The sequence below is a fragment of the Gossypium hirsutum genome, chromosome D13 (genome assembly GCF_007990345.1).
Source record: "Gossypium hirsutum isolate 1008001.06 chromosome D13, Gossypium_hirsutum_v2.1, whole genome shotgun sequence".
NCBI lineage: Eukaryota > Viridiplantae > Streptophyta > Magnoliopsida > Malvales > Malvaceae > Gossypium > Gossypium hirsutum.
The window spans coordinates 31,419,524-31,444,945 of NC_053449.1; the positions used below are offsets into that span (position 1 = coordinate 31,419,524).

The 25,422-nt window shown below is 31.1% G+C and overlaps 1 long non-coding RNA gene across 1 annotated transcript; it reads left to right on the forward strand.

Annotated features, from left to right (window-relative positions):
• The first annotated feature begins 4,800 nt into the window (after positions 1-4,800).
• On the forward strand, positions 4,801-24,304 carry LOC107918852 (uncharacterized). Its single transcript, XR_001690268.2, has 3 exons — positions 4,801-5,045; positions 5,164-5,248; positions 23,853-24,304. It is a non-coding gene; the product is annotated as an uncharacterized lncRNA (long non-coding RNA).
• The last annotated feature ends 1,118 nt before the right edge of the window (positions 24,305-25,422 follow it).

A 25,422-nucleotide genomic window follows, 5' to 3' on the forward strand; every position in this document is an offset into this window, starting at 1 on the left:
AAACAGCCGCCGTCTTAGACTATCGTGTAAATATACTTCAAATTTGACTTTTAATTGTCATTTTAACTTTTAACATTTTTATAAGAATAATACGAATTTTATTTTATTTATTGATATTTATTGACATTTATTATATATTATAGATTTATTGCTTTCGGTTTGTTTATTATATTTGGTTTCTTCTAATTTGTTTTTACAGGAGGGATGAAAATATAAAAAATTTCTTTTACAAAGCTGCCAAAATTAGTGGCGTTTTTTTAAAAACGCCACTAAAGGTAATGGTCTTTAGCGGCGTTTGTGGTAAAAGCGCCGCTAAAGATCATGGTCTTCAGCGGCGTTTTGGAGAAAAACACCGCTAAAGATCAGGGTCTTTAGCGGCGTTTTATGCAGAAGCACCGCTATGGATCAGGGTATTTAGCGGCGTTTGTAAGGGAAGCGCCGCTAAAGGTCGTTGTCTTTAGCGGCGTTTGTTTGGTAAGCGCCGCTAAATTCCATGACCTTCAGCGGCGTTTGTTTTGTAAGCGCCGCTAAAGACCATGACCTTTAGCGGCGTTTGTGTGGTAAGCGCCGCTAAAGACCATGACCTTTAGCGGCATTTTTTGAAATAAATGCCGCTAAAGTTAGCGACGCAGTCATTAGCGGCGTTTTTTGCGGCGCTTTTCAAAGCGCCGCTAAAAGTATTTGCGGCGCTTTTTAAAGGCCTAAAAAAGCGCCGCTAAAAGCCTGTTTTGGTGTAGTGTTGAAAGGGTATTTTTATCGACATAGATATATTATTGATTTAATTAGTAAAGATCATGTTCGAAGTTTAGTCTTATTTTAAAGGGAGAGGTTTATCTACCCTTAGGGGTATTTAATTTGTTGAATACAACATTATTACCCATAATATTACATTTTGAAATAAGATTATAGTGTTTAGATTGTTAGTAATCTAGTCGTGCGGTAATCTAACATTACAAAATAGTCTTAAGATGTTGTAATATAAGTTCTAATTTCATAATGCCCATTTTTTAGATTATCTTAGATTATGGGCGTAATAATAAATTTTGGACCGGTTTGTCCATAATTTTTATTATTTTAATAAATTTAATTTTTTTCCTTAAATTAACTATAAGACTAATTAAAAATTTAAAAAAATATTTTTTTCTTAATAGTGAACTAGATGTCACACATTACAACCACAATTATTATATTTTATTTAATAATTTATTTATTAATATATTAATTATAATTATAATTATAATTATGGTTGGTGTTGCAATCACTTTTCATGAATTATTATGAATAAAATTTATAAATTTTTTCAACATCATATATTTACTTATTAAAATATAAATTTTAATAAAAATAAAAAAAATTATCATTATTTTATGGCAATTAGAATAAAAATATTAAAAAATAAACTTGTTAATAAAATACTATAACAAAATTAATTGAGTAAAATTTACTTCTAAATAATTTTGTATTCTATTAACCAAACACTTAAATGTTACATTCTAGTAAAATAAACAACTATATTTTTAAATCGTCGTAATTTTATTACGTAAGATAATATAAAACTCGGAAAACTAAATGGACCTTTATTGTAGAACCCAATTAGCTAATTTAGGCTGGCAATCAGTCACACCTTTGCCTAATTTAACATTCATAGTGATTTGTATAAAACAAAATTCATATTGGAAATATTGACTTTTAATGCATGATGACCATTGTTCCGTCTACTAAATAAGTTTTTTTTTTTAAAGTAAATCTTATTAAAGGATTTAAAAACCAATCATTTGCAACTGCAATCTTTCGACTCAAATTTATGAAAAAGAATACTTGAACATTACCATATAAATAAAAAAAAGAAGACAAGGAACTCTTGATAGTGTTTTGTTCCCAAGAACATGAAAATTACAAAAAAAAAAAAAAACTCTGAAATAGCTCATATTTATAGGTTCAGAAAGCTTAACCATGTTTTCAAGTTCAAATGGGCTAGATTCTTAGACCATCTTTGGCTGACGCTGAAGCTGAACCACCCGAACCATCAGCGTCGGTGTAATCATTGTGTCTCCTTGATGGACCTGAAGGAGGAATGGGGACACCTTTGGTGAGAAGACTGAATGAAGTTTTGTTGAAGTTCATCACCTCACTCTTATTCATCCTATTATTATCTTTCTGTCTGTTTCTGAAGCTTAAATCATGGATTCTGTACAAAGCTCCGTTGCTTAAAGGAAACAGAAGAAAAAGAAGTAACATAAACAACACAAAAATGGTTAAAATAACCTGTCTTGTAGCCATCGAAATGGAGAAAAAAAAAACAGATTATTATTGAATTATGGGGTTTGCAGGTTATTGAATTTGTATAATGAAAATGCAGCGACACACATTAATGGAGATTTGATTTTGATTAAAGGATGGAAATTATATTTATATATGTGTGTGTGTAATATACACGTATATTATTTGTATCAAAAGCAAAGAAATCTGAGAGGTTTTGCAGAAATCGGGATATGTAGGAAAATGTCAAAGATAAAAGTGGCAGAGTAACGGATGCTTAAAGAGAAAGCAAAATATAATTACAAAAAGCAAAGAAAAAATATATAAGTAGAGAGTTGAGTTAATATATTATTATATATGTAATTTTGTATGTGTGTTTGTGTCATATGATGTTACAAATATTATATATTTAACATATTTTGATATTTATTAATTTATATTTTAAAATTAAAACAGGATGATATATTAATATCGTATTATTGTATAAAAATTTAATTGTACTCATAATTATTTTTGGACGCAACTCATCATTCAGAAAAAAAGAGAGAATAAAAGACATATTAATTTATAAGTTTAAATAAATTATTCGGTATTTATTTATAAACCCTTGTTATTTTTTTAGTTTATTCTTTGATAAGATGTTTTGTTATGATTTATTAATTTTGCATGAGACTGAAATACCCGTATTAAATACAAAAATATGTATAATAAATTTTCAATTTAAAAGTGAAGCAAGCAATAAGAGACAAATTGTATGCAAGGTTGGAGGCAGGCAGGCAGGCAGTTATAAAGAAAGTCTTTTTTTCGTTGTTTAGGGAAGCACATTTATGTATTTGTTACCTCATTCGGACTCTCGTGCTCTCGTCGTATAAGACGGTAGAAATGTATATTATAAATACATCACATACGCAAATATATAAAAAATTATATCTAAATAAATAATAACTCAAATATAAGTTCAAACATGTAAAAGTAATTTTGGTTAAATGAAAAGTAATAATTTTTTTAACAATGTAATTAGAGGTGTTCATGGGTTAAACCGGGCCCAACTAAAAGTTTAGGCCCGTTTGTTAGGTTTGGATCCGACCCAAAAAATGGGCCTAAAATTTTGTCTAAGTCTGGTCCAGATAAAAATGCTAAAACCCGAACTCAAACCGGCCCGCCCGTAATAATTTTTTATATTATTTTTTATATAATTGTTAAATATATAATACATAAAAATACTAAAAATATCAAAATAAATATTTCCCAACAAATTAGAAATAAATTTTAAAAATACATATATACTTAAATAACACTAAGATGCAACTTAACAAACAAATGTCTCTAAAATAATAACAAAATTAACAAATGTCTCTACAATAATAACAAAATTAACAATAAAATAAATTTTATACAATATCTAAACAATAACAACAAAATAGTAGCAACATAATAGTAAAATGGTAGCAAAATAGGGAGAAAATAACAAGAAATTAACATTAAAAAAGAGTAGATTTTTTCTGTCCTTTAGTGAATTCGGGTCGGGATCGGGACAAAAATGCCTTACCCGAGGCCTGACCCATTTTTTCAACAGGCCTTATATTTTTGTCCTATCCCATTTTTGGGCCTATATTTTTGTCCAAACCACCCACATTTCGGGCCGTCTGTCGGGCTGAGCCGGATGGTCCAACCCATGAAAAGGTCTAAATGTAATTGGTGGAAATTAATTTTCATGTTTAGAATGTTAAAAAAGTATTGAAGTTTGTGATGATTTAATTTACTTCAATCCACCTTAATAATTGGAATGCCATTATTTGAATAATGGTAAGAAAGATAGCTTTCCCAATTAAAATTTATCTTTGAGCATTATTGTAACATTTTAAAAATTTTCAGCTAAACATGTGGCACTATTTTAATAGTAGATATAATGAATTTTTGAAAATGTTGAAAAATTTATCAGAGAAAGCATATGAAATAAAGTTTGATTTTAAATATGATAAATAACAAAAATAATTTTTAAAGGGAAAGTGTAGAAAAATGTAAATCATAAAATTTGAAAAGTTTTACCAAAATGAGAATTTTGATTATTATGGATTAATTGGCTTAATAATAAGTTGGAATATGTAATGGTTTTGGGACCAAATTGGAAAAGATTTGAAGGTATAGGGACTAAAATAAAAATTTCTCATTTTTACAGAAAAAGGGTAAAAGTATAATTTTCATTATCCAAGGATGTTTAATAAGTATCAAAAGAAAATTAAAGAATTTTGAGTTGATTTATAACTATTTTTCGTGAAGAAATCGTGTTTAGAAGCATAAAGGAAGAAAAATGTAATTCTATCCTGAAAGGGCTTTTTGATCAATTCCAAAAATTTTCATGATGAAAATATTATTTGGTTAAGATATTTGATTAATGGAATAAATTTGGACATGTAGATATTAGATCATGATAGTGGATCACCATTAATAAATTGTTGGACTTGAAAGCTATTAAATTTGGACCATTAGCTAATTAAAATAATTTTTAAGAGGGAAATAGATGGAGAGGCAACCATCAGGTCTTCTTCCCCCTTGCTTCTTCTGTCCACCTCTCCCATTGCCTTCCTCTACTTTTTCTCTTCATTTTATTGCATTCATCTTCAAATCTTTCAAAAAGGCAACATTCCAACTTTGTGTTTTCGTTGAAATCATGTTGGAAATCACCACCTAAACTCATTTCCTCCTTTTAATCCTTTCATTTTAGCTTAGGGTTTAGGTAATTTTAGTGAGAGAAGATGAATCTTCAGAGATAGAGCTTCATCAAGGTAAGAAATGGTGATTTCCATCTTTCCTAGCTTGTTATTTGATTTTGAATGTTAAGTAAAAGTTTGGAAATTTTGGATTTTAATTTTTGATATATTCTTGTTCCATGGAAAAATGAAGAATGATGAGAAATAGGGTTTTCAATCTAATTGAGGATGGAATTAAGTTTATGGAGGATTGATTATGTGTTATAGAGCATCCAAAGGTAAGTACATTGGATACTTATACTTCTCTTATGCTTTGGAGTTGGATTAGGATAATAAAATTTTAGAAATGTGTTTGGTTATGTAGTAAAATATGTGGACTTCATAACTTAAAAGGTATGAAATAAGTCATTAATGTGTTATAGTGAAAATGATTAACAAAGGAATGTTATAAATTGATTATGTGATATGGAAATTTTTGTTACTTTAAAGGTACTAATGAGTATGTTTGGGTGTGTGGAAACACAAATGAAAATATAGAGAAATGTCATTATGGCAAAAAATGAGATTAATCTGTTAATTTTTACAAATTGGCTATAAACTCGAAATTAGGGTAAAACATGGAAATGACTATATGTAAGTTAGTGAAATCATGATCCCCCACCAATAGATACCAATAAATAGAAATGAACATTTTATAAGGCATAGTCAAGGTCATGAATTTTTGTTATAATATAGTTTGGAAATAAAAAGGTGTTAATGACTCTTCTCGATTTGACTATAAAAATGCTAGTAAATGAATCTAATAGTATATGACAAAAGATATGTGTGAATATATGAAGATGTATATGCGTGGGTATGACCGTGTAACACCCCAATACCCAATGGTCGACTAAGGCATTACATAGAAAACAAACTTAAACTTAGTTCCAAAGCATTACAATTGAACTAGGAGTTAACTCGAAAAATAAATTTCAAAAAAACAAGTAACCAAACGATATATGCCGTAATTTATACACAAATGAGTTGAAAATTGTTAAAGTATGCCCAAAAACCAATTATGAGATGATTGTAATAACATACTTGTTTTACCTCGTTTATTAATATAAAGCATTACCATTATTATTTTAGTTTTTTTTCCGTGTATATAAATAAACTGTTTTATAATAATATCCTAATAATAATATGATTATTCTTAAAAGGTCTTTAGTCGAGTATTATTGAGGGCTTGGACAATAGTAATGCATTAAGAGAAACATGTACTTGACTGATGACAAAGTGTTGTCATTGACATAGGGATGTGAAACGCGTAGGTTTGTGCAAGTGTACACAGTCATTATCAAGTAATAAGTAAGTATCAAGTTATCGTCTCCATAGGGATTGTATTTGTGCTAAGTGTAACACCCCTAACCTGTATTCGACACCGGAATAGGGTACGAGGCATTACTAGAACACATACACTTATAAACATGTTAAACCGAGTTATAAAATTTCATTCAAATTTAAACTCTTCAAATTTTTAACATGCTTTTATAAATCTTCACGTTATGACTTCAAAATACTATATTTGTAACAAATAGGGCTTCTGAGGCCCAATACATACTCATGCAATTCAATACTTCATTTTCATTTCATTTAATTCACGATTCTCATGTTCACGATTCAATTCAATTTCTCAATCCAATATACATTTCAATACCACAATAATTTATTTAATTCAAATCATATCATTTGCAATTTCCATTTAATTCATGTACAGTTCAATTTCATTAAGTTCAATACTAATACACATTTATCGTTTAACTTAACGTCCTCTTTTTGTGTCATTTTACACTTGAAGCATGAACTTAGTATTTCATTTCCTTTCCACTCCTGTTTCCTATGCATATCACACAAGATATAAACATTACACTCAACCATAGTCGCAAGCTAGTTCTTTTTGAAGACTAACCACATGATAAACCATTTTAATAAAGATTACAAGCTTTAAACCTTACCACCCTTTTATGATCACAAGCATATTTCCATCTAGGCATTTACCATCTCAATGTATAATTTTATAAATTTAATGTGGCGTAATCCAGCCACAACTTGGCCAAAGCCTAAGCATACCCACCAAACATGCTAGCCAAATAAACATATAGTATAAGCATTATAAGCATGGATAAGCACAACATTTATTTATGTATCAAACTTATCAACATGAGTTAATTCATATACCATTTATGACATTTCTACATACCAAATCATATACCAAGTATACCACATACACATACTGTGAAACTTTATTTTCTCACATGAACTTTAACCATAACTAATAATGCACAATTATAAACATCATTTCTTTTCAATCGTTTATCGATTATAATGGAGCATATGGCCAATTATACACAAATAATTCATATGTTCTTCCAATTTTCCTCCTCCTCCTCTCCATTCCACATCCTTAATGTACATAACACTTTTAGAAATAACATTTTCTATAGTTTCACTATTCACTTACATGTATACTTAAAACTGTCTCTCTGAGTCAGAGTCACTAAATTATTTTTACCCGGAGATACAGAGCTCCAAATTAAGAACCATTAATTTTACCAGAAACTAGATTCACATATCTTCTCACCATAAAATTTTTAGAATTTTTGGTTTAGCCAAATTGTACAGTTTATTCTTTAAAGTTTCCCCTATTTCACTGCTTGACAGTTCTGACCTTTCTTTGCTAAAAATTAATTATCTCATTGTACAGAATTCTGATGTTGTTTTTGTTTGTTTCTCTTGAAAATAGATTCACTGAGGATTCTAAACATATAAACTGTATCCCATAATTATTTCTTCACAATTTTTGAAAATTTTCCAAAGTTAGAATAGGGGATTCTGAACTCATTCTGACTCTGTCTAAACTTCAAATATCTCAAAATATATAACTCTTTTGCTTGGTCTATTTCTTCTATGTGAAAATAGACTCATTCAGCTTAAATTTCATATATTATTCAGTCTCTAATTCAATCTCTAGCATTTTTGGTGATTTTTCAAAGTCACACAACTGTTGCTGTCTAAACTGTTTTATTGCTAAATGGACTCTTTCATAATTTCATTTTTTCACTTTCAATCATAATTCAATTCAAAATTCACTTTTCTATTTCTAAGTCGATATTCAATTCAATTCCACACCTATATTCATTATTCAATTACACTTAGTAAATTTCCCGATGAACACTTTGGAATAATAACAGATACTCCGTGGATTCAGCACATAGCAACCACCTTATTAATCAATGATGTCCCGTGGAATCAGCACATAGCAACCACCTTACTAATCAATGATGTTCAGTTCACATAGTAGCCTGCACATAGTACTACACATGTGACCATTACCATCTGATACACGTAGTAGCCTGTACATAGTACTACACACGTGATCGAAACTATCTGGTACGCATAGTAGTCTGCACATAGTACTACACATGCGACCTATCATTTCGGTACACGTAGTAGCCTGCACATAGTACTACGCACATGACCATCACTTTCACTTTTACATACTGGCCTATACACAATCCGTGCCACACATGTGATCATTTCTGTCACTTCATTCGTATCCCTTTTTATTCCAAAGGTTCATTCGGGAATTTTTCACTTTTTCTCACTTTTTTTTATCGATCAATTTCAATTTCTCGTTTTTCTTGATTTATAACAATACATTTAAATTATATAATATTCACACTATTCATTCTAGTCAAAAATCATACTTTAAAAAAATTACATTTTTGCCCCTAAAGTTTCATAAAATTACAATTTTGTCCCTAGGCTCGTAAAATATTTTTATTCAATTTCCTTGAATTTTAGGCCTAGCTGAACCATTTTCATAACTATAGCAGTCCACAATACTCACTTATTCACACACTTGTGACATATTTTACAACTTTTCCAAATTAATCCTTTTAGGCATTTTCATCGAAAATTACTTAGTACAAATCGTTTATCACACTCCAAACATTCATATTCTTCCATAAAACATCAAAATACATGCATATCATTCATGGGTAAATTTTTAAACACAAACCCTAGTTCAAAACAATGGTAAAAATAGGTAAATCTTGTTACGAGGATTTCAAAAACGTAAAAATCATTAAAAACAGGGATAGAACGGACTTACAATCGAGCTTGGAAGCTTGAAAACCCTAGCCATGGTTTCTCCATGCAATTTTCGGCCTAGGGGTTGAAGATGGAGAAAATTGGCTTTTAATTTTGTTTTTAATTCATTTTAATAACTAAATGACCAAAATGCCCTAATGAAAAACTTTGGAAACATGCCTAACCATACCCATTTTTGTCCACCAACTTAACCAATGGTCTAATTACCATATAAAGACCTCCAATTTAAAATTTCATAACAATTGGGCACCTCTAACATATAGAACTCAACTTTTTCACTTTTTACAATTTAGTCCTTTTGACTAAATTGAGTGCCCAAACGTCAAAATTTTCGAACGAAATTTTCACAAAATCATTTTGTGAAATCGTAGACCATAAAAATATAATGAAAATAATTTTTTTCTCGTCGAATTTGTGGTCCCAAAACCACTATTCTGACTAGCCCCAAATTTGGGCTGTTACACTAAGTCACTTAATTTGTAAAATTATATTAACAATTTGGTAAATAAAAACACAATATGGTTGAGAAGTGGTGATTAAAATATATTAAACTAAATGCAATGATCCCTAATGCAAATTATCCTAAGTATGCAAACTATATGAATGAAATAGATTTTAGTAAAATTAAACACAATTTGTAACAATTATAACATAAATAAACTAGGACAATTACTTTAATTAAACTCAATTTATTATCAACATGCTTAATAATATTCAAAAAAACATTCCATGGCAACTCGATCTTTCATGAGTTTGGAAATCACATTAGGTACTTTCGGAATCCTTTACTTAGTAAATACGCATTTTACTGATCCTTATTTACTAAGGGATTCTTAGCATTCGTGTGAGGTAACAGGGACGTGTCAGGTTTGAAACAATTTAATCACACAAATCTAAAAACTATGAAGATAACAGAGCTTAGTAAAAGTTGTTATGCAACCTACAATTTAATTGGGTCAGGATCTAAATTGAGCATGCACATTTCAATTATGTGTCCATTAGCCGTCGTCTGGTCAAGATCATTTAGCTAATTCATGTGGATTTCAATCACGTATGAACGAAATACAGACTTGATTTTAATTGAAAACATGATCGATTGAGGCACAAACATTATAAACATGAATCAAATAAATATTATTTAATCAAAGCAATCATCCTAGCTTAAATAAAATTAAGCTAACATTGTTGTAAACAAGAATAAAGAACACATAGCAAACATCTTTATATTAAATTAAAGAAAAGAAAGATTAAACTCAATTCAGAGTGGTTGTCACCCAAGACTCTGACTGACGAGGCTCCTTCTGTAACACCCCTTACCCAAGACTGTTGCCGGAGTAGAGCTCGATGCATTACTTTACTTGCCTTACTAGTTTGGGACATAAAAAGTTACTTTTGAAATCAATTTCCACATTTACAGCAAAACTGTCCACTTGCGCAATAGTTACTAAATCATTTATAACTTGAGCTACAAAACTCAAAATATAAATATGTAAATTTTCCCTGAAACTAGACTCATATATATTTTTACCATAAAATTTTTAGAATTTTAATTCAGCCAATTAGTACAGTTTATTAGTTAAAGTCTCCCCTGTTTCACAAATCGACTGCCTTGACCTCTTGACACTAAAAATAAAATTTCTCATTGTGGGATTTTCATATGGTGTTACCACTTATTTCTACAGAAAATAGACTCAATAAGGATTCTAGAAATATAAACTACAACTGATAACTATTTTTGTACAATATTTAGTGATTTTTTAAACTCAAAATAGGGGACTCCAAAAATAGTTCTGACCCTGTTTCACTAAAATTCACATATCTTAAAATATAAATTTCTTTTTTCAACACCATTATTTTTATATGAAAATAGACTCAACCAGCTTTAATTTCATATATCATTAACCCTCTAATTCATTTTATACCATCCTAGTGATTTTTCAAATTCACGTTATTGTGCTGCCTGAATTCTATTTCTTTTGCAAGATTTTACCCTTTCATGTTTTCCATGCATAATTTATCACCTAGACTTTTATAATAACAAACTCCTTCATACTTAACCGTTTTAATAACCGTTCATCAACAAATACTTACACATCATTCTTTAGCAAAATCGTAATTACAAACAAGCAAAATAACTAAATACCTATACATGCCATGACTCAAACGTGTCTCATCATAAAATACCGAGTAGTCGTTCTTGATAGTGTAGACGATCTCCGACTTCTTTAGGATCCCTGAAGCAGCTTTGCAATACTATAAGAAAAATGAAAATAAAAGAATTAAGCATTAAACTTAGTAAGTTTACTAGCAAATAAATAACAACATTTAACATAAATGATTATACTCGAACGTTAAGGTCTCTAATTTACTTTTTAATTAATCTCATTCTCATTCTCTTGCTTGTTTACTTAGTTAACTCGTGACTATAACTTACTCTTCCCTTGCGGAAACGTTGAGTATCAATTGATAATATCATAAGTTCTTAACTCTTATAACTTACCTGAGCTTGCCATTTATGCTTTTAACTGAATTTTCAAGAACATGATTTGTTTACTAGCCCGTTGAGCTACATTGGAATAATAAGGATACTCGAGTCTCTTCTGATAATAACATGCCAAATCCATGTCACAGACATGGTCTTACATGGGATGTTCTCATATCGGTGCCAATGCCATGTCCCAAACATGGTCTTACGGGGGACCTCTCATCTCGGTGCCAACGCCATGTCCTAGACATGGTCTTACATGGGACCTCTCATCTCGGTGCCAACGCCATGTCCCAGACATGGTCTTACATGGGACCTCTTTACCCAAATGTCATGACATTTGTATCTAATACATTCCTCATGTTTCAACGGGGCTTTTTAACATCGATTCTCTGTCATCTCATACTTGAGTCAACATTAACTAAATTCATAAAATAAATGTATAATTCTGGAAAATAAAAATATTAATAATAATTATTGAAATATTGTATTTATTTACCGTAAACTTACCTTGGTACCAATTATAGCCAAATTCACCAACTTAGCCTTCAACTTTATTCTTTCCCTTGTCTAACCTCGAGTTTCGTTCTTCTTGATCTAAAATAGAAAATTTAACTCATTTAATACTCACATTTATCAAAACATCCCTCGACTCTGACTTTGGAAAATTTACTATTTTGCCCCTAAACTTTTACATAATTACATTTTCCCCAAGGCTCAAAAATTAAACTTCATCCCATATTCTTATGTTTTATGACATGCTAAACATTTTTCCCTTCTATGGAAACATCAAATTCCCACTCAAACACTTATAAACATTAGGCATTTTTACTGATTATGTCGTTTTACTCGTTTTCACTTAAAATCGCTTAGCAAAAGTTGTTTAACATAATTCCAAGCTTCATATTCTACCATAAAACATCAAACTAAACACTTTTCACCTATGGGTATTTTTCAAAATATAAAACCTAGGTTAAATTATTGCTAGAATAAGCTAAATTAAGCTACTAGGATCTCAAAAACGTAAAGAACATTAAAAACAGGGATTGAGATCACTTACTATGGAGCTTGGAAGCTTGAAAACCCTAACTATGGCTTCTCCCCTTTCTAAATTTGGCCTAATGAAGAAGATGATCAAAAATTGGCTTTTAATTTTGTTTTTAATTCATTTTAATAACTAAATGATTAAAATGCCATTAATGAAAAACTTTGGAAACATGCCTAACCATATCCATTTTTGTCCACCAACTTAACCAATGGTCTAATTACCATATAAAGACCTCTAATTTAAAATTTCATAACAATTAGACACCTCTAACATATAGAACTCAACTTTTGCACTTTTTACAATTTAGTCCTTTTGACTAAATTGAGTGCCCAAACGTCGAAATTTTCGAACGAAATTTTCATAAATTCTTTTAGTGAAATTGTAGAAGATAAAAATATAATAAAAATAAATTTTTCCTCATCGGATTTGTGGTCCCGAAACCACTGTTCCGATAACCTTAAATTTGGGTCATTACACCTTCGTTCATTTACTTTGCTCCTTTGCTGATGACTCTCCAAGGTGGCCGACCAAGGGTTCATTAAGGGGTTTAATTGCTAAAATCTCTATGAAGAGATGACGCTAGGCGTGGGAATGGAAAAGGCTAAGAGAATTTGGAGAAAAGAGAGAATGATGAATGATGAGAATGAATGAGGAATGATTGAGGGATGCTTAAGGGATGATTAATGAAGGAATGAGAGGGTCTTATTTATAGGTGAGGAGAGGGGGATAGTTTGCTAAATATAGTGGATGTTAACCTCTTCAAATCTCCTCAAATTGTGGCCGACCATGCTTAGTGGCTTTTGACTAGATTTTTTGCTTGATTTTTAAGCAATTGGATGTCACACAACTCGAGACTGAGACTCGGTCAATCGTAAATCTTCGAGAACTCTAATTTCTTCAACACTGCAAGGACCTTGTGTAATTAAACCAAAGAATGGTTTAAATGGACAACCATGTGTAGCCGAATATTGGGTTGACTTGGTCTCCAATTTGGACAGTTTTGTAATCCATCAAAGCTATCAGACCTATCCAGAATAAGTCAACAAGTTAGAGGACCAAAGAATAAAATTTATCCAATTTAATTAATTAATTAAAACCCAAATTATTAATGAAATATTTTAAAATGAATTATTAAATATAATTTTATATTGTATTATTTAATTTAATCATGCATGGCCCACTTTATGTCTTAAAAAATATAATATATTCAAATTAATATAAAATAAGCCATTTATTGCATGAAAACTATATATAAACATAAAATCACATTTTAATAATTTCTATGTCCTAATTTCATATTTTCACATATTTTATTAATTTATAAAACAATTACTTAGTTTTAACAACGGATTTAAGTAAAAAGGTGATAAATTACATAGGAAAAATCCTATATATTCTTCTGTTTACATGGCCAGTCCGTGTGACTCACACGGTTGAGACACACGCTCGTGTCTCAGGCCGAGTCGACATTCGAACTAAGGACACACGGCCGTGTTCCAGCCCATGTAATTCTCGAAATACAACCTTTAAAATATCTACAGGGGACACACGCTCATGTCTTAGGTCGTGTGGACAAGAAATAGGTCAAATTCAAGCCATTTCTTTCACCCAATTCAAGCACACCTAAACAAGCCATTTGCACATATGACGAAAGCATTAAAACATGTTCAACCATGCATAAAATGACCACTTTCAAATGACCAAATTCCATTCAACCAATATGCTATAAAGGCACCTCAAACATATACATTAAACATACCTAAATATGTGCATATTTAACTATTTATCCATTTACTTGTATCCATATCAAAACATATCAAAATGACCTTATCATTTGATCCACTTCTTACATGCATCAACCATTTAAATATTTCCCATCTAGCCATTTTCAAATTGTTCCAACAACCAACATATATGCATACCAAATTAATGTCCAAATGGTCATAATTCAACTAAACATATTTTATTTAAATTCTATATCAAAACTTGCCATAAATGATCATTTTGCAACTATGCCAACATTTATCACTTTAGCCACAAACCATGTATCAAATTGTTCTTATAAACACCAACCATCAAGGTATCAAAATAACATAAGTTTCACCAATTCCAAAGCAACATTTCATGCCAATATCACACACAAGCATACCAATTTGTCCATTCAAACATATCATCACTAAACCATTTCAACATTAGCCATCAAGCCCCAAAAATGCCAAAATATCATCAATCATATAACTATATTTACAAGCCAAACATAGTGGCCATATCATCAAGCATAAAACACTTATACATGCCATTATAACCGCGACCAAAACATAAAAATCTATTGATAAAATCGATGGATACTATGATGGATCTCCGACTAGCTTCCAACCCGGTCGAGCTTCCGATAATTTGTAAGGTAAAAGAAAAAATACATAAGCAATGAATGCTTAGTAAGCTCGTATAAAAATTAAGAATAATATTCCATTTCAATATTAAACTTTATAGAATAAACATAAATCTATGCCAATGTTATACGATTCATAAATCGATATGATCATCAACTCACAAATGAGTAAGTTTATTCATGTCGCATATTTATTTTCCATTCATAACATGATAGGATTTCATGAGACATAATATATACCATCAATCCCTTTTATAAGATTATATATCTTTCTATTTACTTACTTTTCCAATATGTCCCAATGCTTATCACAAGCCTAAACAATATTATTAACTCTCGATTCAGTGTATTTATCTATAGCATAAGCAATTTGCTCACATATAATACATCATAATTCATCCCAACTACGTACTTACCATTTCATTTCCTTTTCTTACCCATTTCGTATGCATAGTACAAGCATCCACAAGCTTGGCATAAGCCCTAGCACATCAACAACACATGTTAGTTCATTTAAACAGGATTCATATGAATTTGACATGGATAACCATTATACTTGAGTATGATTCAATTGGACTTATTATCCATCACAACATATCATGTTTTTCCATGTATCACCATTCCATTGAGTTTCTTATAAACATGTCTTAATTCTTATTGAACACTTACCATTTCATTTGCATACACATAAGACATAAACATAACATTAATCATAGCCACAAGCTAGTGATTAAACACATAACTTAGCAATATCATCACATGGTAAGATATGGGTACATAACATAACATCACTTATATCCTTTTATAAACATGAATATCCATACTTTTCTCATTGATACATCATACCTTTCCATATTTGTAGTAGTGAAGTCAATCGAAACCCTTACTGAAGCTCATAAAAAGTGTGTTAAATGATGGTCGTAACCATCCATTTTCATATTCGATGGTCGAAACCATCCCTTTTCATTAATCAATGGTCGTCACCATCCCTTTTTATAGTTGATGGTCATCACTATCCCTTTTCATAGTTGATGGTCTCACCATCCCTTTTCATAGTTGATGGTCGTCACCATCCCTTTTTATAGTTGATGGTCATCACTATCCCTTTTCATAGTTGATGGTCTCACCATCCCTTTTCATAATCGATAGCCGAAGCTATCCTTTTTCATAGTTTGACAGCCAAAGCTATCCCTTTCCATTGGTCAATGACAGTCGATACGCCGTGGGATTTTTCCATCAAGATACAATTTGATACTATAAAATAATAGCATTTAAAACATAATTTAAAATGCTTAATCTCATGGTTTAGTCCAAACCTAAACCTCTTACAACAACTCGCCTCGTGAGCCACCAACTCAGGTGCATACTGGCTCAAATGTACAAACTCAGCTTTGTACTCGTCCATAGGCAAAGTACCCTAAAATAAATCCGTGAACTCGCGTCTCTTTGCCTTCAGATACTACTCTCCTCCCATAAACTTCCTCCGAAAAGACTTCAGAAAAAAGTCCCAAGTCACTCTTTATGGTGTAGTACCATGCTCGACAGTTATCCACCAATGATGAGTCTCATCTATAAGTAACAACATGGCACATCTGAGCTTATCCTTGTCAGAATAGCCCATCTGACCAAGGATATGAACAATTTCTTCTAACTAATACTTAGCACAAGTAGGGTCTCCACCCCTAACTCCTCGGAATTCCTTACCACCTAGAGCTCGCAAATGCTCTAATGGTAAACCCTGACGAATAAGAGCAGCATTGGCACCAGAGATACATTGCAATGCCCTAATCATCTCTAACATAAAATGCTCAACTCAACCTATTTGAGCATCATCACGCGGCTGCGGTGGTGCATCATCATCTAGACTACCATGCTCGTGTCTCAATGGAATAATGTAAATCGTATACTAAAGAAAAAGTAGAGAAAACGTACTAGGAGTGAGTAGCGGCAAGTTATCCAAGACTTAACTAAGTATAATTTCCTATAGGGCATTGTGTTCCCAAATCCTACCCCATAGAATAGTTTATATCACAAAGAACATACATAGGCAAAACATACAATTTCAAGTGATATTTACAGATAAGCTAGACTTCAATATTACATAATCAAAGAACTCTAATTTTTAACACATCTAGGCTAACCTAAAGTTAAGCTTGTAGCTCTGATACCACCAAATGTGACACCCCAAACTCGACCGGGATAGACCGACCCGAATTTGAAACATTACATTAGCCACCAAAGCGACTCTCAAGCTAACGACCACTCGACGTACATCCCAACCTTATAACATCTCATTTATCACTAATTAACTATCATTTATTAACGTGAAAGCAATTTGTGAACCATTTTTAAACTTTTTAAATATATTTAAACCTAAGGGTATTTTTTTTTATTTTACCACCTAAGGTTAAACTATCCCAATTTTATTTTTAAATAGTTACCAGCCTTCTTTTAGTCAAATTATGCAAGCCCTAAAAATTTTAGCTTAATTCGAGTTCATTTACTATGTCTAATTCAAGTTTTATTATTAGGGACTAAATTGTAACATTACAAACTTTTAGTACATTTTCCAAATTACAAATTAAGAGTGTTTCCACCAAATATTAACAGTTACAAGTCTAATCCTAAAATATTACCCAAGTTTTCCTATCATTAAAGGCTTCAATTAATCTAATCAAGTTTTAGGACTAAATTATAAATTAAGCAAATTAGAATACTAGATTAGAAAAACCAAAAATCAAACCCCAAAAACCCACATGCCCGTGTGAAAAGACACACGCTTTTGTGCAAACCAGTACACCTATTTTGTCAAAACAATTCGTTTTAAATTTTCGATTTTACATATTTTACTTACCCATTAAACTTGAAATAGCTACAATTAATTACCATAAATATGCACACATCTCCAATTTAATTTATTTACAACAAATATGCAACAATAAATCAAAAATTAACACCCAGTTACATGCTTAGCAAACACCAGTCAATTCACACAAGCTACATACCTCAGTCGCAAGCAATCCACTCCATGGTAAGCTTCAATTAAACATTGTTAGTATAAAATACATGCTTCATACATCGTGCTATCAACCACCGTACGAACACTCATCAACATACTATAAATCAAACATCAATTAGACATAAAATCATGTATTAAAGTAATTCTAAAATCACCAAAATTAAAGTCCAAAATTTAATGTCCAATGTCCATTACAAGTAAAATAACACTAGTCCTAAAAGCATCACAAGCCAGTTTGACTCACACGGCTGAGACACAAGCCCGTGTCTTAAGCTGTGTAACAATCAAAATAGGGACACACAGCTATGTCCTAGCCTGTGTCTTTTCCCGTGTAACTCTTAAAATGGTCTCACACGCCCGTGTGCTAAGCTGTGTGCTAGGTCGTGTAACAGCTTGACTTGCAAACCTTAAAACCTACAAGGGACACATGGCCATGTCGTATGGCCGTTTGTCACACACGGCTGAGTCAGACGCCCGTGTCTCAGGCTGTGTGGAAATGAAATTTGCCAAATTCAAGCCATTTCCATCAGCATTACAAGCATGTACCTAAAAGCAATTTGTCCTCAAACTCAAAGCACCAAAACCTTACCAAAACATGCATAAAATGACCAATTCAATATACCATTATCATACAACCAATATGCCATACAAGGCACCTCAATTACAATCAATCAGACATACCTAAACATGTACACTTGCCATATCTCATACTCATATAATTCAATACCACTTCCAAACATACCATAATTATGATCATTAGTACTTCCCTATAAACATACCGTCACCCAAGCATGCATCATATCTTAGCCATATTAACACATACCAACAAGGCACCAAAACTACCAAAAGTACATCAACCAAAATAAGATATACATGCCAAACTTATCAACTAATCATCAAACACAAGTCCACCTATACATGTCATTATAACCTTGGCCAAAACATAAAAAAGTATCAATATAATCATTTGATAGTGTGATAGATCTCTGACGAACTTCCAACCGATCAAGCTTTCGATAATCTGTAAAGTAAAGGAAAGTAATTACGTAAGTAGTGAATGCTTAGTAAGCTCGTATAAACTCTAAACATAATATTCCACTTCAATAATGAACTTTTTAGGATAAACATAAACCTATACCAATGTCATAAGATTTATAAAGCTATATAACCATCAACTCACAAATGAGTAAGTCCATCAACATCACATATATTTTTCATTCATAACATAATAGGATTTTATAAGACATATTACACAATCATTAACCTTTTCATAAGCTTATGAACCATTTCATTTGCTTACTTTCCATTCTATTTACTTACTTTCTATTACTTACCAAATGCTTAGCATAAGCCTATACAACATTATCAATTCACGAGTTAGTGTATTTATCCATGGTATAAGTAAATGCATCCATAAAATAAGTAGATTTCTCACATATAGGTACATCATTTAGCTCATTAATCCTTTTATATCATCAGATTATATCCCATTTATGAACTTACTATTTCTTTCCCCTTTCTTACTCGTTCCATTTGCATGGTATAGAGCATAAGCATAAAAATCAACCATAACCACAAGCTTGGCAAAGGCCTAAACATCATCATCAATACACAAGTTAGTGCATACATACATAATTCACTTGAATTAAGCATATGATGATCCATTTCCAAGTGAACATATTTCATTTGAATCATTTATTCTTTCCATGAACATATGCATATTGCCAAATGAAAGCTTACCTTTTCAATCCTTTTCATAGATTTACGACATAGTTCATTTGAACACTTACTGTTCCTTTCCTTTTCATGCCCGTTGAACCATTTAAAATATCATCGGATACTCAAGAAAGCTCACACGAAGTGTGTTAAACATATAATCGTAACCATTCCTTTTCCTTTACATTGTTGCTCACACGAGCTTTGAAATGGGCCTGCTCACACAAGCTGTGGGTCGAAATGTAAGCTACACGATGCTGCTCACACAAGCTGTAGAGTATCCGTAACAAATGCAAGACCTCATCCATCGGTAGGACATTCAAGACCAGGGCCCAAAATATGGAAACCCTAATGACATGTTATTTGTATCTTATGAATTCCTAAGGTTTAAACGGGGCTCGATAACTGTCAATTCATCATAATATGGATAGATTCACATATATATTGATTCATTTACATTAAAACAACATAATAAACATTTAATTTAATTAACAATAACATAGTAAGCGTTTATACGAACTTACGTGGCTAAACTACGATAATGACTAAGTATAGGGGCTATTTGGTAATTTTCTCTTCTTCTCGATTTTCCACTTGTTCTTGATCTTAATTAATAATTTCATTCAATTCATTAATTCAGATAGTAAAAACAACTCATTTTATGCAATTAAGTCCTTTTTGACATTTTACAAAATTGCCCCCAATATTTTACTTTTTTTCAATTTAGTCTCTAAGCTTAAAATATGCAAATTAACCATTTTTATTAAATTTCAAGCTTAGCCGTATGGTTTGGACCTCCTTTACAACCATATTTGCTATTATTTCACAGTAAGTCCTTGTACTTTTACTAATTTCACATTTTAGTCATTAACATTAAAAATTACCAAAAATTACTTTATAAAATATGCCTATTTAACAAAAAATCTTAACAATATATCATAAACTTTCACAAACACCTCAAAATTCATCCATGGCACATTTTAAAACATTTGATAATTTCAAAAACAGAGGTACGGCTTAGCTAAATTAAGCTACACTGATCTCAAAAACATAAAAATTATGAAAAATAGAATTCAAATGGACTTACATGCACAAGTTGAAGTTTGGTCAAACCTTTAAGCTCAAAAGTGGGGTTTTCTTGTCTTGGTTTCAGTTTGAAAGAAAATTGAAGAAGATGGCTTTTTATTTATTTATTTATTTAACCTTTTTACTTTATTTCAATAATAAAAAATAACATATAAACTTAAAAGAATTTAAAGCTTAAACCGTCTACCATCTTCAGAATGGGTAATTTATCCTTTAAGGCCATCAAATTATGTTTCTTTAATCAATTAACACATTTAACCTAATAGTGATTTACTTTTTCAACTATTACAATTTAGTCCTTTTCATTTGATTAACCATTTATACATTAAAATTTCGTAACAAAACTTTAATACAACCTTAATGTAATAGCTTGTTTTTCAGTGGTGTCAAAAATAATGGTTTGAGGCCACCAAATCTGACGAGTAAGTTTATAAATATTATTATTTAATATCTACGAGCCGAATATAGTTTTAAAAAGGTTTTTGTTATGGTAATTTATATGATATAAATGATTAATTAAGTTTAAGTGGTAAGACCTTAAGGTGAAGTGGTTTTAGAAAATAAGGTATCGGGACCTCATTTCTATAAATCAAGCTGCAAATATTTTTATAAATATTTACGGAGTGTCACTAATGTGGTATTAAAGTTTCGTTAAGAAATTTTAATGTTTCAATAGTTAATTAATTAAAAAAGACTAAATTGTAAAAGATGCAAAATTTGATCACTATTTGATTTGAGTGATTAAATGGTTAATTGAATAAAGGAAAAGGGACTTAAATGGTAATTAGACCATTATGAAAATTGGTGGACATTAGTGGGCTTATAAATTGTTAAAGTTTGATTATTATTATAAGGGTAAACTAGTAACTTATTAAATATGTATATTATAATAAAAACATGATAAAAATTCATTATCATATTTAATTTGAAAGCCACCACCGAAACCCTAAAGAAGAAGAAACCATTCAGCCAACTTTGGTTTGATGATTTGGTAAGCAAACTTTGCCCCTTTTTAATAATTTTTATGTTTTCAAGATCGTTGCAACTAGGTCCAGCTATCCCATACCTTTGATTTTGAATGTTTCCATTGATGAACCTTGTGATTTTAGATGCTCAATGATGAATTTGAGATACTAGTTGTTATTTAAAAGTATTTTATTAAGTGAATTTTGATGAATTTTTTATTAAGGGATAAATTGTTGAAATAGTAAAAGTACAAGGATTTGATGTGAAATTAATGCAATAATGGGTTTTATTGGATGCCATAAGTATTCGGCTAGGCTCAATTTTGGGTAAAAATGGTTAATTTGCATGTTTTAGGTTTAGGGACTAAATTGAATAAAAGTAAAACTTTAGAGGCAATTTTGTAAAATGTCAAAAATGACTAAATTGCATAAAATACGTTTTTTACTATCTAAATTAATATATTGAATGAAATTTTTAATTTAAATCAAGATGGGGTGGAAAATAAAAAAGAATGGAAAATTACCAAAAAGCCCTTATACTTTGACATTTCTGTAATTTAACCAGGTAAGTTCGTAGGTATATAATTGTACATACCTATAAATATAAATAATGTTAATGTTGATTCATGAATGTATATACTTATATATATATGATGTTTAAAATGTGAGCTGAAACTCGAAATATTATAACTGAACATAAGGTGAGAAAGGATTTATTAGAAAACTATTGAATATTTATGAGATATGATATATACGCGATTTCAGCATGATTATGAATTGTTACAACATGTGTATCGAGAACTATGAAAGTGATTAATAGATGATGTTAATCATTGTGATGGTATATTGACAGCATGAATATATGTATTGATGTTATATCATGAAATGGATTACATGAAATGCCTGGTGGAAAGTAGTAATCACTAGGATATATTGGCATGCCAATAGGGTTAGAATGCGTGCTTGTACAGGATTTGCACTTCGATGCCCCTGTTTGGTGTCTCTATTCGCACTACGGTGCCCCTGTTATGCATATATGATGCCTTTGGTGTGGTGTAGTTACCCGAGTATCCGAGTCAAGTTACTAGTTCGTCGGGCTAACTGTGAATGGAATTTATAAAATTATTTTAATGTTAAAGGCTAATGTATAGTCAAGATATTAGTAAATGTTAAATGTTAAATGTTCAATGAATTACTTGATCATATGTAAGTATCATTAAATTGATGATTATTTGGTTAAAGATATATATTTATATACATATATAAATGAGTTTGTGTTGAATTATTATAGTACAGGAAGCATACATTGAATCATTTTCAATACTAAGCCTATAAGTGCTTCGTAAACATATAACAGGTATGATTAATTTATTCATTTAGCTTTAATCTTGTTTAGTGAAGGTAAGTGATTCCAAAATGACATGTTTATACGAAAATTTGAGACAAATGATGAATTATAGAATGATTATTAGTTAAATTTGAAAGAGTTATGTTAAAATGCACTAGCTTGTGGTTATGGTTGATGTTTATGCTTATGTCTCATAAGTTTTACAAATGAAACGGGTGAGAATAGTTATTGAAATGATAAGTTCATAGATGTGATGAAATATGATGAATAAAAAGAATTTTTGAGTTAAAAGACTTTCTTGTAAGGAAGGAATTTACTTATGTTGTGAATAGATACTATGATTCGCGAATTGATAACGTAATTTAGCTTATGCTAAGTAAATGGAATGGTAAGTAAGTAAATGAAATGATTCGCCGTTTTAAGAAAAGGTTGATGATTATGTAATTCAGCTTATAAGACCTTATTATGTTACAAGTGGAAAGTATTTAGGATGTTAATGAACATATTCATTTATGAGATGATAGTTATAAAGTTTGATAAATCTTGAAGTATTGGTATAGGTTTATTTATGACTTATAAAGTTCATATTTAAAATGAAATATTATGTTTAAGTTTATACGAGCTTACTAAGCATTCATTGCTTATGTGGTTGTCTTTCTCTTACTTTACAGATTATCTAAAGCTCAATTGAGTTGGAAGCTAGTCGGAGATCCATCACACTATCCATCGGCTATATCGGTGGATTTTCATGATTTTGAGTCATGGTTATAATGGCATGTATAGGTGTCTTTGTTTGATAAAATTAGTCATTATGTTTGACTTGTAAATATGTTATTTTGAGTGATGAAATAGTTGTTATGTTGACAAGTATGGTACTTTAATGGTTGCTAGTTTGGTATCTAAGTACTTAAATGGTAGTAGTTGAAATGATGAATATAAAGGTATGCTATGAAATGTTAGTTAGGTATGGAATGAGATAGTGCATTGAGTTGTTAAATAGCTAGTTTTGGTAGCTTTGGTTGTGGTTGGCATATGGCTAAGTTGCTAAGGTATTGACTGAGTTGTGTGAATGGTCAAATTGGTGGTTGTGAGTACGAAAATGATACGTGAACATTATAGTAAATGTAGTATATAAGTTGTTCAATTGGTTGATTGATTTATGGCTAAATTTAGCAAATGTTTAGTCAAAGTTGATTGTTGTGTTTGAGGTGCCTTTAAGGCATATTGGTTGAACGGCTAAGTACTATGATGTTCTAGCATGTTTATGCATGTTTTAGGTGTATCTTGAATGCACGAAAATAGGTGCTTTTGGTTGGTCTAAGTAACTAGGCTTTGAGTGAGAAAAATGGCTTGGAAATGGCCTATTTATCGTCCACATAGCCAAAGACACGGACGTGTGTCTCAGCCGTGTGTGACACATGGCCATTCGACATGGCCATTCGACATGGCCATGTGTCCAATGTAGCTTACAAAGTGCTGCAAGTTAGGTAGTTACACGGCTTGGCACACGTGCGTGTGAGGCCATTTCGAGGGTGCATGGCTTGGCATACAAGCGTGTGGCTTGGCTGTGTGACCCAAGCCAGAGAGTTACACGGACACGGACATGTTCGTGTGTCCTTTTTTCGAATACCCACATGGCCTGAGACACGGGCGTGTGTCTTAGCCGTGTGAGTCACACGGCCTAGCCACACGGCCGTGTGACCCCCACAGTATGAAATTTTTGAACTTTTTCCCAAAAATTCTATATGTTTTTGATTTAGCCCCAATTCATTTCTAAGGTGATTTTTGGGTCTCGAGTGCTCGTATAAGGGACTATATGTTTGAGTTTGGATCATTTTACTATGATTTAAGTTATGCTTTGAATATGTTGAATATTTGTTCGTTATGATATGTAAACTTCTTGTAACGCTCTGTACCTCTATTCTAGCAACGGGTACAGCTAGGGGTATTACACTTAATAACACTCCATGAATATTTAATAAAATATTTTTGGCTTGGTTTATAAAAACGAGGTCCTGATACCTCATTTTCTAAAACCACTTAACTCTAGGGTCATACCACTTGAACCTATTTGTTCATTCAAATAGCATAATTTGTCAATTCAAAATTTATTTTAATTTCCATTTTGCTCTTTTATAAAATAAAACCTATTTTTGCAAATCCAACCATCTAATATGCAATTAAGTCATTAATAACACCAATTAAACCTTTAATTTAACATGAAATTAGGCCAATTTACCA